Consider the following 18,650-nt stretch of genomic DNA (forward strand, 5'->3'; position numbering starts at 1 on the left):
TGCAGGTTCAGAACCAAAATATTATGGGTGATCTTTAGTCCTTTTAATAGCCATTTCCCCATATCTTAATGGTATTCTCTCTTTTGGTTAGAGAAGCTTCTCTTTTCAGATGGTAGTGACCTCTGGGGTGACTCAAAACTCAAAGTGCTGAGAAGTGACAGTGGAGTGATCAGCACTAAGTGAGACATCTCCATCACACCTCCCAAGGATCTGGGACCTTTGAGGAGGAGGAGGTAGAAAGAATGTGAGAGCCAAAGGAAGGAAGTGCTCACAATGCCATCTTTCAGATGAGACTTGTTGGATAGGAGGGATTCATTGGAGGGAGGATTTGATAGGGAGAAAGGAAGGGCTGTGAGAGGGGGCTATGATTGTGATACATTGTCTCTATGTATGGCCATTGTCAATAAACAGGTAAGAAATAGCCATTTATTGTCCACCTCTGTGTCTGACCTACTATCCTTGTAGTTATCATGTGAAACCTCTTAAGTTTTAAAATTTTAAATTAAAATTTTTTTCTTTTTTAAAAAATTTTTAAATTTTTATTAACATTTTCCATGATTATAAAAAAAAAATCCCATGGTAATTCCCTCCCTTCCCCCTGACACTTTCCCCTTTGAAATTCCATTCTCCATCATATTACCTCCCCATCTCAATCATTGTACTTACATCTATACAATATCAACCTATTAAGTATCCTCCTCCCTTCCTTTCTCTTCCCTTTATGTCTCCTTTTTAACTTACTGGCCTCTGCTTCTAAGTATTTTCCTTCTCAAGCAGAAGCCCAATCATCTGTAGCTAGGATCCCCATATGAGAGAGAACATGTGGCGCTTATCTTTCTGGGCTTGGGTTACCTCACTTAGTATAATCCTTTCCAGGTCCATCCATTTTTCTGCAAATTTCATAACTTCATTTTTCTTTACCGCTGAGTAGAACTCTATTGTATAAATGTGCCACATCTTCATTATCCACTCATCTATTGAGGGACATCTAGGCTGGTTCCATTTCCCAGCTATTATAAATTGAGCAGCAATAAACATGGCTGAGCACGTACTTCTAAGGAAATGAGATGAATCCTTTGGATATATGCCTAGGAGTGCCATAGCTGGGTCATATAGGAACCTCCACACTGTTTTCCACAATGGCTGAACCAGATTGCATTCCCACCAGCAGTGTAGAAGGGTTCCTCTTTTTCCACATCCCCGCCAACATTTATGATCATTTGTTTTCATTATGGTGGCCAATCTGACAGGAGTGAGATGGAATCTCAATGTAGTTTTAATCTACATTTCCCTGATGACTGGTGACATAAAACATTTTTTTAGATGCTTATATGCCATTTGTATTTCTTCCTTTGAGCATGCTCTATAGTCCATTTTTTGATTGGCTTGTTTGATTCCTTATTATTTAACTTTTTGAGTTCTTTGTATATCCTAGATATTAATCCTCTATCAGACATATAGCTGGCGAAGACTTTTTCCCATTCTGTAGGTTGCCTATTTGCTTTTTTCACTGTGTCCTTTGCTGTGCAAAATCTTTGTAATTTCATGAGGACCCAGTGGTTAATCTGTGGTTTTATTGCCTGAGCAATTGGGGTTGTATTCAGAAAGTCTTTGCCAAGACCAAGATATCGAAGGGTTTCCCCTACTTTTTCCTCTAGCAGTTTCAGAGTTTCAGGTCTGATGTTAAGGTCTTTAATCCATTTGGACTTAATTCTTGTGCATGGCGAGAGAGAAGAATCTATTTTCATCCTTCTGCAGATATATATCCAGTTTTCCCAACACCATTTGCTGAAGAGGCTGTCTTTTCTCCAATGAGTATTTTTGGCATTTTTATCGAATATCAGGTGGCTATAGCTACTTGGGCTTACATCTGGGTCCTCTATTCTGTTCCACTGATCTACATGTCTGTTTTTGTGCCAGTACCACACTGTTTTTGTTACTATGGCTCTGTAGTATAGGTTAAAATCAGGTATGGTGATCCCACCAGCCTTATTTTTGTTGCTCAGTATTATTTTAGATATTTGAGATTTTTTGTGATTCCAAATGAATTTTTGGATTGTTTTTTTTGATGCAATTGTGAATGGGAGTGATTCTCTGATTTCATCCTCTGTGTGTTTGTTGTTAGCATATATGAAGGCTACTGACTTCTGTGTATTTATTTTGTATCCTGCTACATGGCTGTAGGTTTTGATCAGCTCTAACAGTTTGCTAGTAGAGTCTTTGGGTCCTTTATGTATAGAATCATGTCATCTGCAAATAATGATAACTTGATCTCTTCCTTTCCAATTTGTATCCCTTTTATGTGTGTCTCTTGCCTTATTGCTATGGCTAAGACTTCCAAAACTATATTAAATAAAAGTGGGGACAGTGGACACCCTTGTCTTGTTCCTGATTTTAGTGGAAAAGCTTCCAGTTTTTCCCCATTTAGTAATATGTTGGCTGTAGGCTTGTCATAAATAGCCTTTATTATATTGAGATATGTTCCTTCTATTTCCAGTCTCTGTAGGACTTTTATCATGAAGGGATGTTGGATTTTGTCAAATGCTTTCTCTGCGTCTAATGAGATGATCATGCGATTTTTGTCCTTCAACCTGTTTATATAATGTATTACATTTATAGATTTGCGTATGTTGAACCATCCCTGCATCTCTGGAATAAAGCCTACTTGGTCAGGGTGAATGATCTTTTTGATATATTCTTGTATTCTGTTTGCCAATATTTTATTGAGAATTTTTGCATGTATGTTCATGAGGGAGATTGGTCTGTAATTTTCTTTTTTTGTTCTATCTTTGCCTGGTTTTGGTATCAGGGTGATGCTGGCCTCATAGGAGTTTGGTAGAATTCCTTCTTTTTCTATTTCCTGGAAAAGCTTAAGAAGCAATGGTGTTAGCTCTTCCTTAAAAGTCTGGTAAAATTCAGCAGTGAATTCATCTGGGCCTGGCCTTTTTTTAGTTGGGAGATTATTGATATTAAAAATATTTTATTTATTCATTTGCAAGGAGAGAGACAGACACTAAGAGAGACAGAGAGAGAATGGTTGCACCAGGGTGTCTAGCCACTGCCAAACAAACTCCAGATGCATGTGCCACTTTTTGAATCTGGCTTTATGTGGGTACTGGGCAATGGAACTCTGGTTGTTAAACTTTGCAGGCAAGCACCTTAGCTGCTAAGCTGCCTCTCTAGCCCCCTCTCTTTCTATCACTTAAAAAAAAATAAAAGGCTAGAACCAGGCCAGCACTTGGGAGGCAAAGGTAGGAGGATCACTGTGAGTTCAAGGCCACCCTGAGACTACATAGTGAATTCCAGGTCAGCCTGAGCTAGAGTGAGACCCTACCTCAAGAAACAAAACAAAACAAAACAAAACAAAACAAAACAAAACAAAACAAAACAAAACAAAACAAAACAAGAAAAAAGAAAACCAGTCTGCTGTGCTTGCCTCAAAAAAAAAAAAAAAAAAAAAACCCAACCAACCAATCAAACAAACAAACAAAACTTAAAGAAATTGTTAACATGTTGGAACATGGAACTTGTAGTAACATAAATCTGTGTTTCTGGGCCATGGTCACTCATATTTAGCTCCAAAATAAACTATCTTTTATGCCCTTTAAGATGAGAGCAATGTGTATTGCAGTTACAAAAGGAGAGATTGTAAGATTGGGGTGCTTACAAACCTGTAGAAGTTCTCTTTCTTGAGACAGATTTAGGGTGGAGACTGTAGAGACAAAAGGCTAGAAATAAAATCAAGATCCCCACACTTTCATAATCATGCCAGGATGACTTTGGACCTGACCCCTAGTGACCTCTGGCTTGCCCCTCAACTGTTATAAGAATGTCCATCCATCTACTTCTGCTCCCTCTCTGGGTGCTTGCCCAGTGCTTTCCTTCAGTGTATAAGCTCATCTTTCTGTCTCTGGCTGCCCATGCCACGAATGTTTTCCTAGGCCATTTTCATAGCAGCTTCTTTGTATTGAATTAAGTTGTTAGATCACAGATGCTGTCATTTTAAGTACATGGTTTAACAGTGGGAGGGTGGGCTGGGACAGTTCATCATTACAAGAATAACGGCCTGAGAAGCCTGGATGCTTGTCTTAGAAACTGGATGATCTGGGCAAGCTAATTTTCCCCACCCTTCCAAACCGTGAATAATGGACTTGGATTAAAGGGAGTCAAGATCTGTAAGGAATTTATTAAGCCAGGTGAGACCCCTGTGGAGAAGCAGGAGGGAGCTGCTACTAATCAGCATGCATGGGCTCCAGCCACCACAGGGAAGTGCTTCTCCTCACTCACAGCTGCCCTGCCCTGGCAGTGCCAGAAGAGTTTTGGAACCGATGGCTTATCCTCTCTCACACCAACCTTGCAAAAAAGAATCTGCAAAGAGAGGAAAATGATGACCAGCTGAGAGCTCAAGAACACCTTCAGATGGCATCTTCAACCTCTCTTCCCCACAGTTCCAGCAGTAGGAACATTGGAGGATGCAGGAAGCCAACAACTCCCGTTCATACATCCCCCACTCGAGGCCACACGCACAGCTCCAGACCAGCTGATGAAAACTACTACTAACCTAGCCAGCTGAGACAAGCCCATAGTGCACCAAGAAGGGAAATGGCTTTCACAGCTCAGGGGAGATAGGAACTCATGCTACAGGTAACTGGGCTGTTTGACACGGGAACAACACATATTCCAAAGCTTGGCATATAGGGTTAAAATGGAAGTGCTAATTGCATCTTCCTTATCAGGGCAGGTGACTAAAAGAAATATCATAGGACAGGGTGGGGTGGCACATGTGTTTAATCCTAGCACTGGGGAGGTTGAGGCAGGAGGATTGCTGCAAGTTTGAAGTCAGCCTGGGCTGCAGAGTGGATACCAGGCTAACGTGGGCTTGAGTGAGTTGCTACCTTAAAAAATGTACATAGGGCTAGAGAGATGACTTAGCAATTATGGTGCTTGCCTGCAAAGCCTAAGGACCCATGTTTGACTCTCCAGGTCCGCTGTAAGCTAGATGCAAAGTGATGCAAGCACTCAAGGTTGCACGTGTGTACAAGGTGGTGCATGTGTCTGGAGTCCAATTAGTGGCTGACAGCCCTGGCACACCAATTCTCTCTCTCTGTTACATAAAAAGTATGTAAAATTCTCTCTCTCTCACACACACACATGTGTAGGTCAAAAGTTATATCTTCATAGGGAGGGAAAGAATTCAAAATCCATCCTACCAAGGCAACAATATTGACTTATTTGATTTGAAGTAAACTTAGTATGTTTTGCCTTTTAAATTTCATTTCTATTTTATAGTTAACTTTTGTCATTTTTAATTTTTTTTATCATTTTAATTTTTTTTTTTTCAGTTTTTGACACAGGTCCTCACTGTTGCTCAGGCTGCTCTGGAACTCATGCTGTAGCCTAGACTGACTCTGAACTGCTGTCAATCCTCATACCTCAGCCTTCCTGGGTGCTAGGATTAGAGGCTCTGCCACTCCTAGCTTGAATGCTTTTGTAGCGCTTTAAAAACAAATATTCACTCATGCATATATATTCCATGATGGTTTTGTCTGTAAATGGCTCAGTTGCAGTTTTTAAAATATTTTAAAATTTATTTTGTTTTATTTGCAAGCAGAGAGTGACAGAGACATCAGAGACAGAGAGAGAGAGAGGGCGGGGGACAGAATGGGCACACCAGGGCCTCTAGCCAGGGTAAACAAACTCCAGACACATGTGTCACTTTGTGTGTCTCACTTTATGTGGGTACTGGGGAATTGAACCCAGGTCATTAGGTTTGCAAGCAAATGCCTTAACCACTGAGCAATCTCTCCAGCCCCATCAGCTGCCTCTTAGATGGTTCCTGTATTTTCCTCCACTCAGTAAACTACTGGAATCTCTCTGCTATTCTTCCCATGCACAACACTTACACTCCTTCTTTTCAACTTTGTTTTTACATTCTCTCCTCTATATCTCCTCCTTTTTATTCTCCAGTAGTAAAATCTCACATAGCCTCAACAACCTCTGAAATCCATAGAACATAACAGTATCTTAACTTTCCTTTCCCAGATACTTGTGCCACCTCTATCATTTTAGAAAGTTAATTCTAGTCCTCATCCTAACACACCATACACCTCTTTCACTTCTTTTATTTAATATATTTATGTATTTATTATTTATGTATTTGACAAAGAGAGGGAGAAGGGGGGAGGGGGGGGACAGGTAGACAGAATGGATGCACCAGGACCTCCAGCTACTGCAAATGAACTCTAGACACATATGCCACTTTTTGTATCTTTGTATTTTTAACGTGGTTCCTGGGGAATAGAACCTGGGTCCTTTGGCTTTGCAGGCAAGCACCCTAACTGCTAAGCCATTTCTCCAGCCCCATCTCTTTCAATTCTAAGTAACTAAAATTCTAGCATATTCCAGCAATTACTGAAGTTAAAAGGACCATTGTTGTTGTTTTGGTAGTAGGACATTCAAATAGCAAGCACAGCTACCAATGTTGATTACTTCTGTTGTTAGTATTATACTCTGGGAATGATATAGAGACCACATTGGGCACCTTGAGTTCCTAGACTGAAGATATAATTTCTGATCTATACACCTAAGAATAAAGCTTATAAAATAAGCAGAAAATACAAATGATAAAATAGCCTGAGATGCAGAAGTCCCAATGCAATATATAAGAAATACCAAAAAAAAAAAAAATCAAGATGATATAACTCCTCCAAAAATAATGAATCCCACAGCAATGGCCTCTAGCAAGACTGAATCAGATCACATGCCAGCCAAAGAATTAAAAATAATGATTACAAGTATGTTCAAGGAAACCAAAGGAATCAAAGAAGTAAACTCCTGAAAGAATCCCAAGAGAACACAGAAAATCAGGTGACTTAAATAAGGAGGTTGATACAAGATATGAGTGAGGAAATAGAAATACTAAAGAGGAAACAATCTGATATACTTGAAATGATAAACACAGTAAGTCAAGTTTAAAACTCCACTATAAAGCCTTACTACTTGAATGGGTGAAGAAGAGGACAGAGTATCTCAGCTTGAATACAAGGTGGAAGATTTGGAACATTCCAACAAGGAGAAAGTAAATTAATAAGAAACTATGAATGGGAATTTTAGGACATCTGGGAGACTGAGAAGAGGTCAAGTCTAAAAATTCTGGATATAAAAGGAGATTTTCAGTCTAAAAGTATAGTAAGTATTTTCAGAAAATCATAGAAGAAATTTCCCCAAATTTAGGGAAAGAGATCCCAATTCACACACAGGACATTTTTAGAACACCAGACAATACCAGAAAAGAACATCTCCTTGATTATAATTATATTATCAAATACACAGACCAGAGAAATAATTTGGAAAGCAGCAAGAGAGAAGCATCTATTCACCTATGAAAGCAGTCCCATCAGAACAACAATAGAATTCTTGCTGGGTGTGGTGGTGCACGCCTTTAATCCCAGCACACAGGAGGCAGAGGTAGGAGGATCTCCATGAGTTCGAGGCCACCCTGAGACTACATAGTGAATTTCATGTCAGCCTGGGCTACAGGGAGATCCTACCTCAAAAACAACAACAACAACAACAACAGACTTTTCAACAGAAACTTTAGACAACAAGAGAGCTAAGAATGATGATGTATTTTAAGTTCCTTTATTTTAATTTTTTGAAGTAGGGTCTCACATTAGCCCAGGCTGACGTGGAATTCACTCTGTAGTCTTAGGGTGGCCTCAAACTCATGGTGATCCTCCTACCTCTGCCTTCCAAGTGCTGGGATTAAAGGCATGCATCACCATGCCTGGCTTGTATTTTTTAAATTATTTTTTTATTTTATTTATTTAAGAGAGAGAAAAAGGCAGATAGAGAGAGAATGGGCATGTTAGAGCTCCGCCTTGTGCATGTGGCTTACACGGGTCCTGGGGAATTGAACCTGGGTATTTTGGCTTTGCAGGTGAGTGCCTTAACCACTAAGCCATCCCTCCAGTCCTGCCCCCCCCCCCCCCGCTGATATTTTAAGTTCTAAAAGACAATAACTGCCAACCCAAATAGAAAGGATATCTCTCATGATTAATGGAGAAAGAAAAATTTCCGATGATAAAATCAGGCTAAAGGAATACATGACCACTTAGCCAGCTCTACAGAAAATACTTGAAGGGATCCTTCAGACTTAAGAGAAGAAAAAACACATGCATGAGACCACAGGAGAGAATAAACTATGCATGAATAACAGTTAATGTAAGAGACAATATAAAACATCAAGCCCTACTACAAAATCGATAAGAATGGCAGGAATTAGGGATGTGTTGTCAGAGCCATGCCAGGTGGGTGAGAGAATGCCTGACCAAGTTCTTGGAGCCACACTGGGCAGGTGAGGGAGACTGCAGGCCACGTTTAGGGTAGAGCTTGGGAAGGACCCAACAAGTCCTCTGAACTTGGAGACAACACCCTAGACTAGAATATTCAAACCACCAAGCCTGTGGCTGCAGTCCTAGTGCCAACATGGGTCTTAGGGTTAATTGTACAGTAAGAACCAGCTATGGGGAAAGGCAGGAAAGTCATCCTCAGGTGGGATAGACCTAATGGCAGTCATTAGCAGACAGTAGTCTCAGTTTAGACCAACATGCATGTCAGGCCTAGGGCATTAGCCCTGTGCCCTGCAGCACCCCAGTGCAAATCACACTCCAAAGTCCTCAGGTAGTAAACAACATGGAGAAAACAACACTGCCTGGACAGCAATCAAGCTGAGCAGGCTCAAACTACACCCTGACCTACCTGCCAAACACACAAGGAGGACTCTGCTTAGACCCCAGCCACCCAGCCCAAGCAAGTGGGCAAACAACTTTTCCACATTGCCCACTTAAACAAGGCTGACCTGCTGATATAAATAAGAGCCCACAAGAGTGACAAGTACCACACTCTCAACATAAGAGGTCATACTAGAGATGGGAAAAGCCCAATGCAAAACAAACAATGCAAGACATCAAGTCAACAGACCCCACTAAGAATGCATGGTCCCTTAATGAAAGCCTCCAGTGCAAACACAGAAGATACACCAGAAATAGAATCCTATAATAAAGACATGCTAAACGTAATAGACAAAATACCCTGACCCCCCTGAGGAAGGGCCCCAGGGAAATGGGAACAGGGGAGAGGAAATAAAAGACTATAATCTATCTATCTATATATGTCAACCCCAATCAATCAATCCTGATCTTATTTAAGGGACAGGTCTGTTTTGCATCACAATAAGATGTATGAAAATGTACATCTACACATTCACATATTATGTAAAAGCACATTTTTAAAATTTATTTCTTAATGCATGTGAAAGTATGGTGAGAATAAAACGAGTCAGTTGATCTTAAAGGAAAAAAACATAATAAAATTGATGAGACCATGAACAAATGGATGGTGGAATTGGAAGAAAATCATCAAGGAACCAACAATCATATAAATGAAATGCAAGTGTTGCAGTCAGGTTCACATTGCTGGCAGAAATCACCAAACCAAGAGCAGCTTTTGGAAAAAGGGATTTATTTTGGCTTACAGAGTCAAGGGGAAGCTCCATAATGGCAAGGGAAAATGATGGCATGAGCAGAGGATGGATATCACCCTGTGGCCAACATAAGGTGGACAACAGCAACAGGACAGTGTGCCAAACACTGGCAAGGGGAAACTGGCTATAATACCCATAAGCCCATCCTTAACATTACACTGCCTCCAAGAAGCATTAATTCCCAAATCTCCATCCCCTGGGAACCTGTCATTCAGAACACCTAAGTTTATGGGGGACACCCAAATCGAACCACCACAGCAAGGGGCACATCAACAACAGCACATAATTTTCACTTTTCATCTAAATATAATGGAATAAAAGCAGGGAGATCTCAATAGACAGATGCACCATTTGAAGGTGAGTCAACAAATAGTTGACCTTAACAACCAGTGGATTAGGCTTAACGAGGAAATGATCAAATGCAGACACGAATTCCAAGAAATAACAGAAAGTCAAACCAAGACCTGTAGCTGGAACTAAATAAAGGGATGGATATGATGTAGAAAATGCATCAGAGAACAACAAAAAAAAATAGCCCTTGTAAAAATCTCCCTAGAAAACTTCATGAACAGAGTAGATCATGTTGAGGATAGAATTTGAGAACTTGAAGACAAGACAAAGGAAATGGATCAAGAATCCAAAAACTATGATAAGTTCAAAAAATCATGCTAACAGAATATGAGGGAATGGTGGGATATACTAAAAAGACCAAATATTCAGATCATGGGCATATAAGAAGGAGAAGAAGCTCAGGCTGAAGGTACAGAGAACATCTTCAACAAAATGGTTGAAGAAAATTTTCCACCCTCACAAAAGAGAATCCCATCCAAATACAAGAAGCTCATAGAACAACAAATAGGCAGGACCAAATAAGAAACTCTATCTGCTGTCTACAAGAAACCCACCTCACTGTCAAAGAGAGATACCTACTCAGGGTGAAAGGATGGACAATAATCTTCCAAGAAAATGAAAATAAGAAACAAGCAGGCTCCAATCCCAGGAGCTCTAAATGGAAAAACATAATAAAGGTCAGAGTAGAAATCAATGAATTGGAAATTAGGAAAAAAAAAAAAAAAGATTGATGAAACAGAGAGCTGGTTCTTCGAAAAAAAATAAATAAACAAGATCAATAAACCCCTGGCCAATTTGATCAAAGAAAAAAAAAAGGGGCTGGAGAGATGGCTTAGTGGTTAAGTGCTTGCATGTGAAGCCTAAGGACCCCGGTTCGAGGCTCCATTCCCCAGGACCCACGTTAGCCAGATGCACAAGGGGGCGCACGCATCTGGAGTTCGTTTGCAGAGGCTGGAAGCCCTGGTGCGCCCATTCCCTCTCTCTCCCTCTATCTGTCTTTCTCTCTGTGTCTGTTGCTCTCAAATAAATAAATTAAAAAAAAATTTAAAAAAAAGAAAAAAAAAAGAAGTCTCAAATTAACAAGATCAGAGATCAGAAATGACACCAAGGAAATGGAAAGAATCATTAGGACATACTTCCAAACCTCTATTCCAATAAATTTGATAATCTGAAAGAAATGGATGAATTCCTGGACCTATGTCACCTACAAAACTAAACTCAGAACAGATAAACTTACTAAACAAACATCACTTCCAGTAAGATTGAACATGTAATAAAAACCTCTCAACCAAAGAGAGTCCAGAACCTGATGAATTCTCAGCCAAATTCTGTCAAACCTTCATCAAAGAACTAAAACCAGTTTTTCTGAAGTTATTTCACACAATTGGTAAAGAGGGAATGTCCCTGAACTCTTTCTATGAAGCCAGAATTACTATGATACCAAAACCAGACAGAGACATAACAAGAAAATTATACACTGATATTTCTGATGAACCTATATGCAAAAATTCCCAATAAAATCCTTGCAAACTGAAATCAAGAATGCATCAAAAGCATTACCTACCTTAATCAAGTAGGCTTCATTCCAGGAATGCAGGAGTGGTTCAATATACAGAAATCCATAAACATAACACACTATATAAATAAACTTAAACGTAAGAACCACATGATCATTTCAATAGATGCAGAGAAGACCTTCAATAAAATACAATATCACTTCATGATCCAAATGTTAGAGCACTAGGGACGGAAGGACCATATCTCAACATAACAGAGGCTATATAAAACACCTAAGGCTCAAATCATACTAACTGGGAAAAACTCGGTTCCCACTAAGATTGGGAACAAGATTGGGTGACCACTCTCACCATGGCTCTTCAACATAGTCCTGGAAATCCTAGCTAAGGCAATAAGACAAGAGAAAGAAACAAAAGGGATACAAATTAGAAAGGAGGAAGTCAAACTAGTTCTATTTGCAGATGACATGATTTTATATATGTGACCCAGAAGACTCCACCAAATATCTTGTGAAGGTGATTAACTCTTTCAGCAAAGTGGCAGCATACAAAATCAATACCTAAACATCAGTAACCCTGAGCTGGGTGTGGTGGTGCACACCTTTAATCCCAGTACTCAAGAGGCAGAGGTAGGAGGATCACGGTGAGTTTGAGGCCACCCTGAGACTACATAGTGAATTCCAGGTTAGCCTGGGCCAGAGTGAGATCCTACCCCGAGAAACAAAACAACAACAAAAAATCAGTAGCCTTCCTTTATGCTAAAGAAAAACATGGAGGGGAGAGATCAGGAAGCTGTCCCATTTTTAAATAGCCTCCCCAAAATAAATATCTTGGAATTTTCCTAACCAAGAAAGTGAAAGACTTATACAACTAAACCATAAAAACACTGAAGAAAGAAATGAAGGAGTATATCAAAATAGGAAACGACCTTTCATGCTCATGAATTGGAAGAATCAACATCATAAAAATGGCCATTCTAGCTGGGTGTGGTGGTGCACGCCTTTAATCTCAACACTTAAGAGGCAGAGGTAGGACGATCGCCATGAATTCAAGGCCAGTCTGAGACTACAGAGTGAATTCCAGGTCAGCCTGGGTTAGAGTGAGACCTTACCACAAAAAACCAAAACAAAACAAATGGCCATTCTACGAAAAGCAATTTACAGATTCAATGCAATACCTATTTAAATCCCAAAACACTTTCTTCAAAGAGATGAAGAAAATAATCTCAAAATTCATATGGTAATATAGAAGGTCTCTGATATCCAAAACTATCCTCAGCGAAAGATACGCTTCAGAAGGTATCATCATACCTGACTTCAAATTATACTTCAAAGCCACAGTAATAAAAACAGCATAGGGGATGGAGTGATGGCTCAGTATTTAAGGCACTTGCCTGCAGAGCCCAGTGACTTATTACCCAGTACCCACGTAAAACTAGAAGTACAAAATGGTGCATGTCTCTGGAGTCCATCTGCAGTTGCTGAAGCCCTGGTGTGCCTAATTTTTCTGTCTCTCTTATATCTCTCTCTGCTTGCAAATAAAGAAAGAAAGAACGAATGAACAAAAGGAAGCAAGCAAGAACAATACAGGCACAAAAAACATACAACTAGATTGGTGAAACATAATAGAAGATCCAGGCCTTAGTTCAAGCAATCACAGCTAACTGATCTTCTACAAAGGAACCAACAATGCGCACTTGAGAAAAGACAGCATTTTAAACAAATGGTACCAGAGAAATTGGAAATCCACATATAGGAACATGAAATTAGACCTACTATTGTCACCATGTACAAAAATCAACCCCAAATGGGTTAAGAACCTCTCAATATAAGACCTGAAACTCTAAAATGCTTGGGGGACAAAACAGGGAGAGCTTTCCAAGATATAGGAATGGAGAAAGACTTCCTGAATAGGACCCCAATATCTCAGTAATTTAAACAAACACTCAACCAGTGGGTTCTCGTGAAGCTGAAAAGCTTTTGTACAGACAAAAAGTTTTGTACCATAAACAGAGCCAACAGACAACCTACAGAATGGGAGTTCTTTTCCAGCTACACTATTGACAGAAGCCTATTATCTAGAATCTATAAAGAACTAAAAAAAAAAAAAATCAAACATTCCACTCTAAAAGTGGGGTAGAGAACTGAATAGAGAATTCTCAAATGAGAATGCAAATGCTCATTTAAAGAGATGTTCAACATTTCTAGTCATCAGGAAAATGCAAATTAAAATTTTGAGATTCCTTCTTACTCTGGTCAAGACGACAATCCAAAAACAAAAAAAATCAAAAGACAACAAATGTTGGTAATGAAAGAGGAACTGTTATTTATTGCTAATGGGACTGCAACCTTGTACAACCATTATGGAAATCAGTATGGAGACTCTTGAAAACGACAAAAATTGAGCTTCCAACTGACCAAGCTATTCCACTCCTTGGTGTCTACCCTAAAGACTCCACTCTCTACTTCAGAGATACTTGCTCAACCATGTTTATCACCACTCTATTCATAATAGCTAGGAATTGAAAGCCGTCCAGATGTCCATGGACTGATGAATGGATAATGCAGATGTGGCACATTTACACAATGGAATTCTACTCAGCAGTAAGGAAAAATGAAATAATAAAATTCACAGAAAAATAGATGATTTTGGAAAATAGCCTAAATGAGGTCATGCAGACTAAGAAAGACGAATGTCACATGTTTTCTTTCATACGAGGCTCCTACACTGAACCAGTGGAAGAGAAGTGTATAAGGGAGTAAGTGCTAAGACGATGAGCATGTGCCAAGAATGGGACAAGGAAAAAGAAGAACCAAGAAGGGAGGCCAAGAGGGGATACCAGAAAATCCAGTAGAGGCAAAGAATACTGGGATGGGATGGTGTGTTTGGGGCTTCAAGGAAAAGGAGGATGGGTAGGGGAACTACATAAAACCAAAGACTGAAGCAGTCAGCACAATAGGAACCTTCTTCCTGGAAACCAGTAGATGAGCTAGAACCCCCAATTACAGGGGCTAGATGGACCAGACAGAAGTGCCCGATGGAAAGAAGAGAAACCTCAATCCTTAAACCATGGGATCTGGATTGTGGATCCCTGGGCCAGGTCTGTGTTAACCCCCACAGCCACAGCAAGCAGTTGGCCAGGGTGATCCACGTGATCTCCAAAACCAATGCAGGCCTCTACCAAGCACATGGCTACCTGACAGAGGTAAAAGCTAAGACCCTATTGCTGAAGACACCACTGGCTGCCATCGCTCAATGCCCAGAGACAATGTGGGAAATGAGAGGAAAGCCATTCCTCATCTGGCAAACCCTTGTGGTGCTGGAAGGAGCTATGGGAGCTACTAGGTAAGAATAGTCACCAATAGCATGAATGTGCAGGAGAACCTGCCAGCCATGCAGTCTACCAGCTGGACAAGAACTACACACTTGTGCAATAGTGGCCCTTTGATTGGACATGAGGCCCACCTAGTGGGAGAAAACTCATAATTGGTATGAGGAACCAAATTAGCACTCCATGGTAAGAAGAGAATGCCCACAGAGAAGCTCCCTGTGTCCCCTGTGTAAGTCCAGTGGGTAGCCTCACCAAAATGTCCCTTACGCTCTTAGGCATAGCTCCTTTAATCAAAACTTCTCTCACATTTGGTCAGAGATTCTGTTTTGTTTTACAGATGGCAGAGAATACTGGGGAGAACCAAGACCCAAGAGCAGGAGAAAATGCAGAACAGCAGAATATGCACAATGAGATATACCACCTGTACTATGTCTACTGGGGTCCAGAAGAAACTGTAATGGAAGCATTGGTACAAGTATTGCTCCCAGTGGTAGGCTGGCATCCACATCCAGGAAATTAGCAACAAACACTGTAGTGAGCCAAAACACATAATAACACATAATAACAGAATTGCAGAGGCTACAGAGAAATCGAAACCAACTGATAACACACCCACCAAGGCTCAGGGACTGTTGCATAAGATGGGGTGGGAAGATTGTAAGAGCCACAAGGTGGATAGAAACACCCCGAGACATAAAATTGGTCCCAGAGGGGCGAGGTCTTTGATGCTAAAAGCTATATGATTTTGGAATTGAGTCGTAAGAGGAATGTGGAAATATTTTGAAACTTTTGACTAAGATACTTTGTAAACCGAGCTTGATGGTGCATTCTAGTCAGAGTTGAAAGATCCAAATGTCATAAGCACTGTAAGGATTGGTTTATAAAGGGAAAAAGCTTTGTCTGGGCTGAAGGCAGTTTGTGTGAGAGGCTGGCTGTCCTAAGAACTTAAGCAAAGCTAAATTTAAAAGTAATGATAGAACATAGAAGGATGTGGCACAGAAAGAAATGAAAGTTTTGGCCAGGAGACAGCAGCCTGGTCCGATTGCTCCCAGTTTTTCGCTGTTGTGAACCGATTGTGTATGGCATGCCCCGCAGGTTTGTCTTGGTTCATGCTCGTACTCCTGTTGCTGTAGTGCTAGGCTGGGGATGGGACTGGAAGTCCACTGGGTCCCAACTGCAGGTCTAGCACTTGATGCTAAAGTCCAAGTGGAGAAAGTGTTGGTGACATAAGAAAGAAATTTACCCAGTATGGTCACACTGAGACATTGCCTTTGGAGTACCAACTGAGAAGAGACTCAGGATTATTTTTATTTATTTATTTATTTATTTGAGAGCGACAGACACAGAGAGAAAGATAGATAGAGGGAGAGAGAGAGAATGGGCGCGCCAGGGCTTCCAGCCTCTGCAAACGAACTCCAGACGCGTGCGCCCCCTTGTGCATCTGGCTAACGTGGGACCTGGGGAACCGAGCCTCGAACCGGGGTCCTTAGGCTTCACAGGCAAGCGCTTAACCGCTAAGCCATCTCTCCAGCCCAAGGATTATTTTTACATAGGGAAAGGAAAACGTGAGAGTTGCTGCTAGTGGTGGTAGTAAAAGGATACACCATTTAGCCCTGGTTAACCTGTGTTCTGGTTAAACACAAACTTTGGTCAGATTATTAAGGTTTGGTTCTGTGAGGTCCTCCTGCTGATTTGAGGACATTGTTATTGTTTGGAGAGGCAGCTGGGCTCACATTGTGAGATAATTGGTCCTCTTTTCAGGGGCAACTTCCATTCCCGTCATAGGGTGATCTGTCTGCAAGACTCAACTCTTCCTTGAATCTTGAAAATCTCTCAGTTTTTCTTATCTTGGTTTCTTCATCCTTGAAGAAGGCTAAGAGAGGCAGGTAAATTTAGAGCTAAACAACCATATTTTACTAGGTTTTACATGACACTCCTCAAATGATTAACATGTCCAGTTGTATAGGTATAGAGTTTACTGGAAGTTTAAAGTATCGAAGGAGATAGCTGAGGTTAAGTTACAGTCATGCTTGGCAAAAGCAGCCACAAGGCCCTGTTATACCCAGTGTGGTGGATTCTACTGAGACCCTTGCTTTGCAGTATATAGGAATATTTTTCTTTATTTATTTGCATGTGTACATATGTGTGGTATGCTTAATAGAAGGTAAACGTTGCTTCTAGGAAGTTTGTGCAGGTTCAAGTTGGTGCCATTGCCAGTGATGAGTCATTTCTTCATCCTGGTACCAGAGAGGAATTTATTCAGCAAGGGGAGGGCAGACAGCCTTTCCTGCTTCTGCTGTACTCAACTTTCTTCTACACACAATAATTCTCAGAGCATAGTGAGACAGTTAAGGGTGGCCTCCTCTGATCCCATCTAGCACTGGAGTCAACAGAAGCATAAAATGACACTAGAGGCATGGAGTAGGGACTTGAACTGCATCTGTTCTTAAAGACAAGAAGGATGGGGATGTGGCGGCCAGGGCAGAGCTTTGTGTCACATGGTGGTCAAGGCCATGTAGCTCAAAGTTTCTGTTTTCCCTCAGCACTGGGACATTCATCCTAGGAAAAACAGCTGCTCATCCTTGAATAAAGTAAACCAGCAGGAGAGGAAGTGGCAGGAGAGAGGACCTAAGTCATATCAGAAAGTTCATGTCAAGGGGCCTAGGGCTTGGAACCAGAGGTTAAAGATCAGAGAGGAGTTGGCACCAGAGATGGCAATAAGAGTTATAGATTTTTAGGATTGGAAGATTGCTTAGTGGTTAAGGCACTTGCTTGCAAAGCCTGGCAGCCTGGGTTTGATTCCCCAGGAAAAAACCAGATGCATAAAGTGGCATGTGTGTCTGAAGTTTGTTTGCAGTGGCAAGAGGCACTGCCACACCCATTCTCTCTCCTTTTCTCATTGCAAATAAATGCATAAAAATGTTTTTTAAAGATTTGTATATTTTAACAGGGTAATAGGGAGAAGAAAAGAAGGAAAAGGATAAGAAAAATTAAGGCTGTAAAATAATATGCTGCAAAGAATTGGTTTGTGATTATAGGGGCTGGCTAGATAAATTGGAAGCCTTTTATTTTAAATTTTTGTGGACAGCCTCCACAATACACCATGATCATAGTCCTCTCCTACCACCCACTCTGTCCCCTCCTCTTCTTTCCAACTACTCTCTGGTCTATTTTGATGTTATAATTTCCCCCTCCTATTATGCAGGTCTTGTGTAGACAGAGTCAGCCACTGTGAGGACAAGAATGCCAAGGCCACTCTGTACTTGGCAGACAGTATTTCCAAACACGCCTCCCCTTCCTTTGATTCTTATATTCTTTCAGCCATGTCTTCTGCAGTTGTCCATGAGTAAATCTGAAATCTTTTAGGGCAGGTGACTAGGAATGGAAAGCTGCATGCTCTTGGGAAGAAAAGTGTGCTTCTGTCTACAAGTGGAGTTTCTTCTTTCAACAGATCTCATGGGCTCTCCTGATAAATGAACACATTGTCCTTCACTTAAAGTGAACCTTTGACATTAGTCATATCTGCAAGATTCCTTTACAGTTTGATTAACTGGGTACTGTAACTTAGTCAAGCTGATATGGAAAACTGAGTGCCACAGTACTCAATATACACTTGTTGAATTAGTAAATAATCATAAGCTAATATTTACTGAGCAGTGCACATAAACCAGACATAGTTTGAAGTACTTTGAGTGCACTAATTCATTTACCCTTCACAGTGAACATGTGGAGTCAGGGTAATTACTTGTGTTAGCCATTTGTGCTATCTCGCCATCAAAATTTCCTCTTCTCCCTCTTCTCAGGCATGTGGTGGTTCTCTTTGCTGTACTCTTCCTTCTCATCATGGCCACATGCCTTGTTTCATTTCGTTTTTAATTTTTTGACAGCCTTCATACATATACATAAT

This window comes from Jaculus jaculus, chromosome 12, assembly GCF_020740685.1.
Source record: "Jaculus jaculus isolate mJacJac1 chromosome 12, mJacJac1.mat.Y.cur, whole genome shotgun sequence".
Classification (NCBI taxonomy): Eukaryota; Metazoa; Chordata; class Mammalia; order Rodentia; family Dipodidae; genus Jaculus; species Jaculus jaculus.